Raw genomic sequence first — 12,121 nt, 5'->3', positions numbered from 1 at the left:
GTCCATCAACAGAGGAATAAAGATGAAGTACATATATACAAGGGAATATTACTCAGCCATAAAAGGGAACAAAACTGGGCCATTTGCAGAGACGTGGATGGACCTAGAGACTGCGAAGTAAGTCAGAAAGAGAAAAACAAATACCATATATTAATGCATACATGCGGAATCTAGAAAAACTGTAAAGATTTATCTTATCTGCAAAGCAGTAATAGAGACACAGACAAAGAGAACAAACATATGGATACCAAGGTGAGAAGTGGGTGTGGGATGAATTGGGAGATTGGGCTTGACATGTATACACGACTGACACTATGCATAAGATAGGAAACATGAGAGCCTCCTGCACAGCACAGGGACCTCTACTCAGTGCTCTGTGGTGACCTAAGTGGGAAGGAAATCCAAAAAAGGGGGATATATGGATACACACAGCTGATTCCCTTTGCTGTACAGCAGAAACTAACACAAATTGTAATGTAACTATACTCCAATAAAAATTGATTTTTCAGCAAAGGAGAACATTCCTGGTGATCATTACAGAGGCTAGTGAACCCATTAGTTCACCTAATTAATAACCACCATGTGGAAAAACACAGCTGGTCACCAAATGAATTTCAGATAAAATAAATATACATGTACATGTGTCACATATACATAAATATGGGTCATCAGGCAATACTTAATAAGCATGCCATAAATGGCATAATATAATATAGTGACAACCCACATGCATCAGAATAGTATTCAGCTCACTGAACTACCTAGGACACAATCAAAAAGTAAGAATTAAGTTAAATAAAAAAGATTTCTGATGGAAGAAAGATCTGACGAAGCTGACAAACTGTCCTTAAGGAAGTCCCTTAAGCCCTCCTCACAGCAGCTATAAAAATAAAATCCCGTTAGAAGTCATTCCTAATAGGTAATTCTCCTGCTGTGGCAGTTAAATGAATCATCACTTTGTTCGCACTAAGTCTTGACAACCAGCTGCCCACTCTTGCATTCATTCAACCAATTTCCATGCTTGGCGCTATTCTGGGCCTCATGGGAGATAAGAAGATGAACTGTAAATATAAGTAAAACATGGGACAAAATAAGCATATGAGTTATGGATGCAATGTTGGATGGAAATAGAAGAATCAAGAGAAATTACTTTGAGATGGCAAAGGCTGAAAAAGAAGAACTGGGTCAGGGGTAGGGTCAGAGTTGAAGCAGGGGAGGACTTTTTGAGGTGCAGAAATAACACCATATACACAAAAGGGCAGCTTGAAACAGAGTGGATGCAGCCAAGAGTGTGGTGGGGCAGCGGGGGGCCAAAGCTGGAAAGAAAAATCAAAGCCAGACCACCTTACAGTCTTAAACACAGGCTAGGGAAACTGGACTTTACCATTCAACAGGAGGAATATTTTAAGCAAGAAAGTATCATGATCAGAGCTGTACTGTGGAAAAATTAATCTCACTGATGTATATAATACAAAATAGAGTAGGGAGGAGAGTAAGAACAGACTCGAGACAAAGATTGCAATCATTCAGATCAGACATAAGGAGGATGTATAAAAAAGAATGAAATAACACCATTTGCAGCAACATGGATGGTGCTAGAGATGATCATACTAAGTGAAGTAAGTCAGACAAAGACGAATACCATATGATATCACTTATATGTGGAATCTAAAATATGATACAAATGAACTTATCCACAACAGAAACAGACTTATGGGCATAGAGGACAGACTTATGGTTGCCAAGGGGTGGGGGGTAGGGATGGACTGGGAGTGTGGGGTTAGGAGATGCAAACTAGTACATGCAGAATGAATAAACAACAAGGTCCTACTGTACAGCACAGGGACACGTTCAACGTCCTGTGACAAACCATAACGGAAAAGAACATGTGTATATATATATAAAAAAACTGAATCACTTTGCTATATACCAGAAACTAACACGTTATAAATGAACTTGTTCTCAGTCATGTCCGACTCTTTGCAACCCCCTGGACTGAAGCCCACCGGCTCCTCTGTCCATGGAATTTTTCAGGGTTGTCATTTCCTACTCCAGGGGATCACCCCAACCCAGGGACCAAACCTGAGTCTCTTGCATCTCCTGCATTGGCAGGCAGATTCTTTACCACTCTGCCACCTGGGAAACCCAATAAATCAACTACATTTCAATTTTTTAAATTTTTAAAAAAGGAAAGAGAAGGAAGGAGGGAGTGGATTCTAACAGTCACAGTAGGGACAGTAGTGAGAGAAACCCCAATATAAAACCATCAGAACTCGATAACTCTGAAACTAACACAAAACTGTAAATCAACTGTACTCCAATGAAAAAATAATTGGAAAAGAAAAAAGAACTCCATAGCTGAAGTTTTCGATTTGGCTTGTTTCAAGAATCCACAGAGCAGGATCCAAGTGGCAGCCTGAAAGTCACTACACGTAACGAAATGAAAGAGAAATAGTTGCCACACTGATTTAAAACCAACACACATACATTCAGAAGCATGAGTTTCACTTGAAATAAACTGGTTTATTTGAAATAAACCTTTTAAACATCAGATCCATTTTTAAATAAGAGGTCAGGGGGAAAGTTAGCAAGTATCACAATGTGCAATTTGATGAAGCTTTTAGTTTGGTCCAAACCAGATGGCCAGCTAAAATAAGCGATGGTACAGAGGACAATCCAATGTTTCAGAATTAAAGAAATCTATATTCTATACACTCTTACAGGATAATCACATCTCCTCAAAACGTTAGCCATCTAATCTGTTTCTGACCCCACTCTTCCATGAAAATTATTTTATTTTGTAGGTCACAAGTCATGGAGGGCCTCCTAACTGCATACCCAATGGAAACTTCATGGTCAATATTTCAATATTTACCCCCTGACAACTGCCCTCAATCCTTTACTTTCCATCTGCCTCCACCTGTAAAACATCATGCGTCCTCTTGGTCTGCCCAAATGATTCTTCACTCACCCCTTCCTGGCTCCACCTTTCCTCCACTGCCACAGGTCAGACGCTCATTACCTCTCAGACAGACTCCGTGGTTCTCAAACTACAGTTCCTGGACCACCAGCAGCAGCATCTGCAGACTTGCTGGAAGTAAAAAATGCTTGGGCCCCATGTAAGACCTACTCAATCAGAAACTCTGGGGGTAGCATCAGTAATCTGTGATGGAGCAAGCCTTCCAGGTGACTCTGATGTGCACTAAAACTTAAGAACCTCTGTAATCAGCAATCATCCTGCTCTTGCTCTTCCCACCTTTATGCCTCAGTGTCCCCAAGCCTGTGGCCAGCATTAGATCCTAAACAATCAATTTAACTATGTCATCACATTTTTTACAACAGGATTCAAAATATGTCAACACTTTTTAAATAAAAAAGACATCAAACGTTAACTTAAATTTGCATTCTAATGTTACTTGAATTTGTACAGACAGAAGTTTTATAAAACTAGCAATATCCCTATTTTTTAAGCATAGATAATTTCTTACACAGAGAACACTAAACCAATACATTCAACAACATTAATTTGAAATCAAATTTTTCTGAAACTGTGCTGCTCAGTTAGTTGGTCACTCATGTCTGACTCTTTGCAACCCCATGGACTGTAGCCCGCCAGGCTCCTTTGCCCATGGGATTCTCAGGCAAGAATACTGGAATGAGTTGCCATTCATGTTGTCTCCAGTCCCACTGTCCCCATCCTTATGAATTTAGCCCCTTACAAAAGAAGATCACTTGACATATTAGTGGGAATTAAGAAGGGAATGAATGTCGATATCTATATCCCGCTCTTTTTCCAGAAGACTCAGCTGCCATTTTCCACCAAAATTCTCAGCACACAATTTCATTCACCCTCTGTCATGTACATTTTGGACTAAAAGGAAAGTTTCGAGGCATGTCTTGCATCATTTCATATTGTTATTTCATTCTTACACTGTTATTTTACTCACCATGGAGGCGATGCTTTGGCAGACCAAGTTTACTGGATGTCCTAAAACGCAGAGACTACATGTTGAAAATTTTTAGTACCTTTTGGAACAGGAGTTCTCAAACTTGGCTGCACATTTGAATCACCTGGGGACCTGTGAAAACTCCCAACACCCTGGCCACACCCCAGACCACTGACTCACAATCTCTGGGGTGAAACAGAAGTATCAGAATTGCAACCTACGGGCGCCGTTGAGCATCAGTGCTGGGTAGTGAATGGTATGGTCACCTGGAGACCTATGTCTGATACTTATCCCACATAAGCACCATGCCACTGAAAGGCATCGACCCTCCTAAGATGCATCTCCAACAAGCTTATGGACCTAGTGCATTGGTCTCTGTACCCAGGAAAATAACCTGAGTAATCCAAGGAAATCTGAAAGAAGTGCCTCAGCCTAAGACAAAGTTTGAGGATGTGTTTTTTACCTGTCAGATGACACATTAATATTAACCATCTATTTCCTGTGCCCATTAGTCAATGTGGCAATGATAATAGTCAGTGCCAGTCTTTCTCCATTAAGTGTAATTCAGCCAGTCTCTGCCTTCATTATCCATTACTTGGCCTATCAAGGCTATCACATGCTTGAACTGACCTGGGGCTATTTTGAGTGGCAATCTTTCAGTTCTGCAGAAATTATAAAACTGACCTAAACAAAGAAACTGCTGGAGTTGCCAGGCAGCAGAGGCCCCAGAATATCTACACGGGAGGAACACAGAAGAAGCATTCTAATTAGAGACTAAAGGCAGGTGGCTTGTCTTGATCTTACACTCCCATAGCTAGCACATCATTTTTACTTAGATTCTATGTAGGCAGGAGATAATTTGGAGGAAGTGATGAAGATCAAAGTCGCCTTGAGCACCCCTGAGACCCCCATGCTAGCAAAGTCAGGGACCAGAGATCCATGTCACTGAAACCATCAACAGAGGCCTCTTCATTTCCTTCCTTTGGCTGTTCTCCAGAGGCTGGACACTGGTCCACTTACAGCTGTGCACACAGAGGGGGCGAGAAGGGGACAGGCAAGGCAAGACAGTGACCAACTGCTGAAGCCTCCACCAGAGAGACTCCCCCAGAGGAAAAGAGAAACCACATCAAAGCCTAACAACTGGGCCTGAGCCCTTAGCACTCCTGCTGAAAGTAAGGACAAAAGGGTCTTGCAGTTGAACTGAGACCCCATGAGAATCCACAAAGAGACACAGATCAAACCAGAAGGGGACTTGCAGCAAGGAAATACTAGTATGTTAAAACCCTCTCCCACTGAAAGCCATCTACAGCTTATCTTAAGTACCATGTCTGTTCTCTGATCCTATAAATCTGGACCACAGAGACTTTTCTGAGACAATGGGAAGTGGATAGACATAGTTGACAACAGTAGCACTCCATGGCCACCAGGAAGTATAAACTGTGAAAGATTTCTCATTCACTTGGCTACTGCTCCCTTAGTAAAAATGAATCACCTAAGGAAGGCTGAGCACTGAAGAATTGATACTTTTGAACTGTGGTGTTGGAGAAGACTCTTGAGAGTCCCCTGGACTGCAAGGAGATCAAACCAGTCAATCCTAAAGAAAGTCAATCCTGAATATTCATTGGAAGGACTGATGTTGAAGCTCCAATACTTTGGTCACCTGATGTGAAGAGCTGACTCATGGGAAAAGACCCTGATGCTGGGAGGGATTGGGGGCAGGAGGAGAAGGGGATGACAGAGGATGAGATGGCTGGATGGCATCACCAACTCGATGGACACCAGTCTGAGCAAACTTCGGGGGATAATGAAGGACAGGGAAGCCTGGTGTGTCCATGGGGTCATAAAGAGTCAGACACGACTTAGTGACCAAACAATAATACAGGATCACCCAGCCTGGAAACACTGGGAACAAATTTTACCGAAATTTCACTTAACTGAAATCCTTAAGTGTTAGTGGGAGCTAAAGCTGAGTAGTGAGCTGCCTTCTGCCTGCAGAAACAGCGGGGGACTTCCCTGGTGGTGCAGTGGTTAAGAATCTGCACTCCCAATGCTGGGGGCCCGGGGTTCGATCCCTGGTCAGGGAACTAAGATCCCACAAGTCACAGCTGAGCCCACATGCCAGAACCACTGAGCCCATGCACTCTAGAACACACTCATGGCAACTAGAGAAGCCCGTGCACCGCAGAGAAGATGAAGTACAGCCAAAATAAATAATAAAATTTAAAAGAAAAAGAAAGAAACAACAGGAACTAGGTAGAAATGGGAATGAAAGTAATTTGGTGAGGACGGAGTGAGGGCAACACTTCACTGAGACTATTTGGCTTAAATCCTGCTTCTGATTATCTGAGAGAAGTCAGGAGAGGCTGTGTAGGCGAGAAGTTCCTGGCTCCCTACATGAGTCCCTTTCGACAGACTATGGGATAAAGAAAGGCCATTTAAAAGAACATGGCCAGTGCAATAATTGCATGCCACCACATCCAACTTTTCTCTTTTTGTATAAAGGTTAAACACTGTAAGCGGAGTCATAGCCTTGAGATACATATGTACACACATATATACACAGAATAATCAAAAACTAGAAGGTCCCTGGGCAGAAACTCAGTAGAACATTTAACAATGGAAAAGGTACCTTCTTTGGGCAAATGACTAAGTTGCCCTATTGGACTCAGGAATTTGTTCAGAAGGCCATGGAACTTTTCCCTTTAGTTTATTGGTGTTTAATTTAGATTTGAGTAGATAGTATGGGTTTATGCCATTTCACATGTTCCTCTCTCCTTCTGATGAATGAAACAACATCTTCCTAAAGTCATATAAGGAGAAGGCAATGGCACCCGACTCCAGTACTCTTGCCTGGAAAATCCCATGGATGGAGGAGCCTGGTAGGCTGCAGTCCATGGGGTCACTAAGAGTCGGACACGACTGAGCGACTTCACTTTCACTTTTCACTTTCATGTATTGGAGAAAGAAATGGCAACCCACTCCAGTGTTCTTGCCTGGAGAATCCCAGGGACGGGGGAGCCTGGTGGGCTGCCCATCTATGGGGTCGCACAGAGTCAGACACGACTGAAGCGACTTAGCAGCAGCAGCAGCAGCAAAGTTATATAACGGTTTTCTTCTTGAGTTTTGAGGAACCTTTCCATTTTCAAAGAACAAACTGATCAAGTTCAGCACCTATAGGATCTTGATTAATTTAGCACATAGTACTGTTTGTGTGTGTTCCCTTTTGGCTGAGAAATTAGCTTCTTTGTTTCTGCTGCACTCCAAGCCGGCAGTGACGGGAAGAGAAAAAAGAGGAGGGTGAAAAGGAGCAGCCTGCCCAGAAACAGAAATGAGGAGAAATCCCTTATTACCAACAGTGCTTAAGTGTCCAGAAGCCAAAACTACAGGAAAAGAACCTTTTGGCTAATTTTAAGATTGCCCCAATGCCACCACTTCTGGCTGGTAATCAGAGGCCCTTGGAGGGGAGAGGGCTGGCAGGATGCCCCTGGAGAAGGTCAGGCATTTCACTGCTGAAGCTGCCTTTGGGTACAGCTGCTCAGTCAGAAACCAAAAACTTTTTGTCCAACAGGTTTCCCAAGTGATTCCTTAGCACATGACACTCACCAACCTTTACCTAACTGATCCCTCATCCTATTTGCCAATCAAAGCCATGGAGACACACACTAGGAACAGAAAACAAAGCACTGGGCTCCCATCATCTCTGACTTGCCATAGAAGGTCTCACTCTATAAGGATCTTGTAGATGACATAAATATTTGTTCTCCATGCAGGGCTGCTTTTACTGGCTACTCCCAACTTGACTAGAAAGTTGGCATTTAATTGTTCCATGACTTTGTAACTGCATGGGAGGTGCTGCTGCTGCTGCTAAGTCCCTTCAGTCGTATCCGACTCTGTGCGACCCCACAGACAGCAGCCTACCAGGCTCCCCCATCCCTGGGATTCTCCAGGCAAGAACACTGGAGTGGGTTGCCATTTTCTTCTCCAATGCATGAAAGTGAAAAGTGAAAGTGAAGTCACTCAGTCGTGTCAGACTCCTAGCGACCCCATGGACTGCAGCCTACCAGGCTCCTCCGTCCATGGGATTTTCCAGGCAAGAGTACTGGAGTGGGCTGCCATTGCCCTCTCCATGCAAGGTGCTAACCAGTGGAATTTCGATTTAGAATTGAAGCACAGACTGTCTAGCCATGTAACCACCTACACATTTAGATTCAAACCTCCTGAGACAGGTAAGTGACAACAAACAGCTCCACATCAGAGCATGTCAAAGTTAAGCTGCCATGGCCACCGGGCACACTACTTTTAGAAGAAAGAGCGTTCTTAGTTGTAATTTAATGAGTTTGAGATCTGTTTCCTTAAGACAAATAAAAGAGGGTGGGAAAAGCCATGGATTCCCAGATACAGAGCAATCTGAACTGCCCATATAAAAATCATTACTGGTCCTCTTTCATTCCCTGGGAATGAAATGAATCTGGGATTCATATCTGGGATCTAAAATGAAGCCTTATAATTCAAAAATTAGACTTGAGTCAAATGAGCAGCAATTCTGAAACCATGAAAAATGAAGTTAAAAAAAACTGCTGGTTGTAATGTGTAAAAATTAGGAAGTAAGCTGTCCCAACTAAAACAATTAAAAATACCAAGCACATCCTAACCCAAGAAATATGACATGCTAAAGAAAGAAGTTTGTGTTTTCCCCTCTGTTCAAAGTACCAGCCTCGGGGCTTCTCTGGTGGCCCAGTGGTTAAGACTGCACGGTTCCAATGTGGGGGCCTTGGGTTCAATCCCTGGTCAGGAGACTAAGAGCCCACATGCCTCTCAGCATGCCCAAAAACTAAAATAAAAAAAAAAAAAGTACTAGTCTAGAAAAGAATTTTCATAAGACCTAGCACCAGATTTAGGAAGCTACGTAGTAACATTATCCCTGATAATAGATGGACAAATGAGATATATCATACTTGACAGTGAAAATATAAAACAAGACTTTTTACTCTCTTTTAATCTAAGTTGTCCTTGATATACTTTCATTTTTCAAAAATTTTAATGATGATGTTTAAAAAGATACATGAATCAAGTTTATCCTTTCTGACAATAATGACCGCTATTCCCATTTTTCCTGGTCTACTTTAGTCTAAGCCCATCTCCTAAGCCCCTGATGGTGCTCACATCTGATCATTTTAAAAGCCTGCCATTGTCAAACAATGTTGAGAAAAACTGGCTTAAGGGCATTACACCTGATGCTGAAAATGTCAAAGAGAACACCTGCTGGCAGTTCTAACATTTACTGTTTAATCAACTAAGATAAAAAAAAAACATTAAAGCACCAGCTGCCACCTCAGAACAGCTTAATGCATTAAAAAATTTGTCCACAAGAGTCACAAAAAATGTCATTAAAACTTTTTAATACCGATTACTGATGACTAGCTGCTTCTGATCCCATGAACAATCCAAACCCTTAAGCTTTGTTTATTAAAATTCCTTATCAATTCCTTATATTTCTCATGCTTTTCTATATCAATGAGTTGCTCATTTATAAATAATTCCTAAATAAAAACAAAAACAATGTAGAACCAAGAGCTCAGAACTGCGTTCTGGCTCTGGTCCCCCACTTGCCCTGGGCAACCTGGCAACAGCATCTAGCCTCTCAGAACTTCAGTCTCTGCGTAATGTGAAGAAGGGCGGGATCAAGGTTTCTCAACTCAGAGCTTTGCCATTTGGGGTCAAATCATTCTCTGTTTAGACAGTTGCCTTCTGCCCCAGGAGATGATTATCAGCATCCCTGACCCCTACCCGCTTCGTATAGTGGCAATCTCCAGATGCAACAACCAAAAATGTCTCTCTAGATGTGGCCAAATGCTCCCAGGAGGGCAAAGCCACCCTAGCTGAGAATTCCTAGATACATACTCAATTTCCCTCCAGTTCTAATACGCCGTAGCCTTCCCTGGCAGCTTAGTGGTAAGCAATCTGCCTGGACAAGAGTCCAATCCCTGGGTCAGGACGATCCCTTGGAGAATGAAATGGCAACCCATTCCCAGTATTCTTGCCTGGGAAATCCCATGGACAGAGGAGCCTGGTGGGCTACTGTCCACGGGGTTGCAAAAGAACCAGACACGACTTAGCGACTGAGCACATACACACACTAATACCCTACAAAATAGATTAAATATCTAAATCTCTTAAATGTTATTTGTTAAGTCACTGGTCATCATGGTGACTGTGATGACACTCAGTTTGAGAAGTTGAAATACAGTGACTGTACCAATTCTAATATATTTTTCTTTAATAAAAATTTACAAAAAGACATTAAAGAAATATGTAAAGGAAACTAATACAAGTAAAGTATATGCTAATAATACATTCATCCCATTTTTGAGGATAACTCCTTCAACTGGATAAAAAGAAAGGCATTTTGACATGTTCTTTAACTAATGCGTCTACATGTGTGCTTTTAGTAAACAAAGGGGCCTTATAATAGCGGGAGCAATGTGAAGTGCCTGACTTCTAGGAAGGAAGAAAAGCACAACTACTAGCAATCCTTTTAAAACAGTTTTTTAAGCATATTAGAAAAAAAAAAGTTTACACCATCTTATGAATTCTTGTTTTTGCTCCAAATTCATGGAACAGTTAAGATACCTTACAGTCTAAATCTGGTATTCAGTCTGTCCTGAAGTCTTAAATGTATATACTTCAAGCGCAGAGATAAGTCAGATAGTCCATATTCCCAGAGAACTGTCACTGGTTCACCAAATTGTTTTTTCCCAGCAAAATTAGTTTTAACTGGCCAGAGGCCGAACCCCATCTCACAGACTCCGTTTCTTCAGTGGAATTTGACACGGGATCCAAGAGAATGGTCATCATTCGAGTAACTCTCTCTTTGCAGGAGCAACATATAATGTAAGCTCACTTTTTCCTGCTGCAGATGCTAATTTCCTATTTCAGGTACAAGTATGAGACATGTCAAAAGACTCTGCCTTCAGCCTCCACATTTAAAACGTATACTGGAAAGGGGACTCTTTAAGGGAAAATTAAGAAATACATAACTACTCTCTATTAAAGCAGATAATCAACAAGGTATTGTACAGCACAGGAAGCTTTATCCAATATTCTGTAATACTAACATGGGGACAGAATCTGAAAAATAATGAATATATGTGTATGTATAACTGAATCACTTTGCTGTACACCTGAAACTGATACAACATTGTAGATCAACAATACCCCAACAATATTAAAAAGAGAGAATTAAGTGCCCAAAGCAGACCACAGTTCTAAGATGGCATAATTATTATACTCATAAAACCTCTTAATGTAAAAGAAATTAAAGCCTAAAGCAAATGTGTTCCTCTTTCTAAAAAAGATAAAAGAATACCTAAACACATGCTCTTCTTTCACTTTACTGACAAGTATGCTGCAGCTCAAAGTCAATTTCCAAATATTGGCAGATGACAGAAGAAAACTCGCCTTCTCCCCATGCCTGTCCTAGTTTTCCTTCCCGAATTCAGTGTCTTAAAGCATCTGGTTATACAATTTCTCTGCAGTTTACATAAGAAAACAAGTGAGTGATTATATTCCTTTTCCCATGCTGCTACAAGCCACAGTCGAGGTGGACAGAAATGAATAGTCATGGAAAAACATCAAATCCCATGAAAAGGCAGATGGTTAGGCCTGTAAATGGATTCGGCAAGTCCTCTGCTGTTCCTTCTCTCACCTCCATGCATGCATGCTTGGTCACCCAGCTGTGTCTGACTCTGAGACTCCACAGAGTGGAGCTCACCAGGCTCCTCTGTCCATGGGATTTCCCAGGCAAGGATCCTGGGGTGGGTTGCCATCTCCTTCTCCAGGGGATCTTCCTGACCTAGGGATCGAACTGGCCATCAAGGAGTTATCTCACATAAAAAGGTAAACCCGCCGTGTGTTAATGAGGTTAAGTTTTACTATGTTCAAGTGTTTCCAAGCACTCTTTTTCTGTTCTGTCAAAGGACCAGGAAGCAGAAATGCAGATTGGTGATGCTAAACTCGCACTCATCTGGGTTTCTAGGGTACAAAACAGCTCTCTCTTAGGATTTCCCTGGTGGTTCCAGGGTTAAGACTCTGCCCTTCCAATGCAAGGGGCACAGATTCAATCCTTGATAAGGGACATAAGATCCCACATGGCATACCAAAAAAAACTTTTTTTA

The 12,121-nt window shown here is 41.9% G+C and overlaps 1 protein-coding gene across 2 annotated transcripts in view; it reads right to left on the bottom strand.

The window, feature by feature from the left end:
* BCKDHB (branched chain keto acid dehydrogenase E1 subunit beta) overlaps positions 1 to 12,121 on the bottom strand; it is a 265,216-nt gene that overhangs the window by 234,801 nt on the left and 18,294 nt on the right. The window lies entirely within an intron of this gene.

The sequence above is a fragment of the Bos javanicus genome, chromosome 9 (genome assembly GCF_032452875.1).
Source record: "Bos javanicus breed banteng chromosome 9, ARS-OSU_banteng_1.0, whole genome shotgun sequence".
In the NCBI taxonomy this organism is placed as follows: domain Eukaryota; kingdom Metazoa; phylum Chordata; class Mammalia; order Artiodactyla; family Bovidae; genus Bos; species Bos javanicus.
Note: the sequence above shows the minus strand (reverse complement) of the source record. Positions and strands in the feature narration are given on the sequence as shown.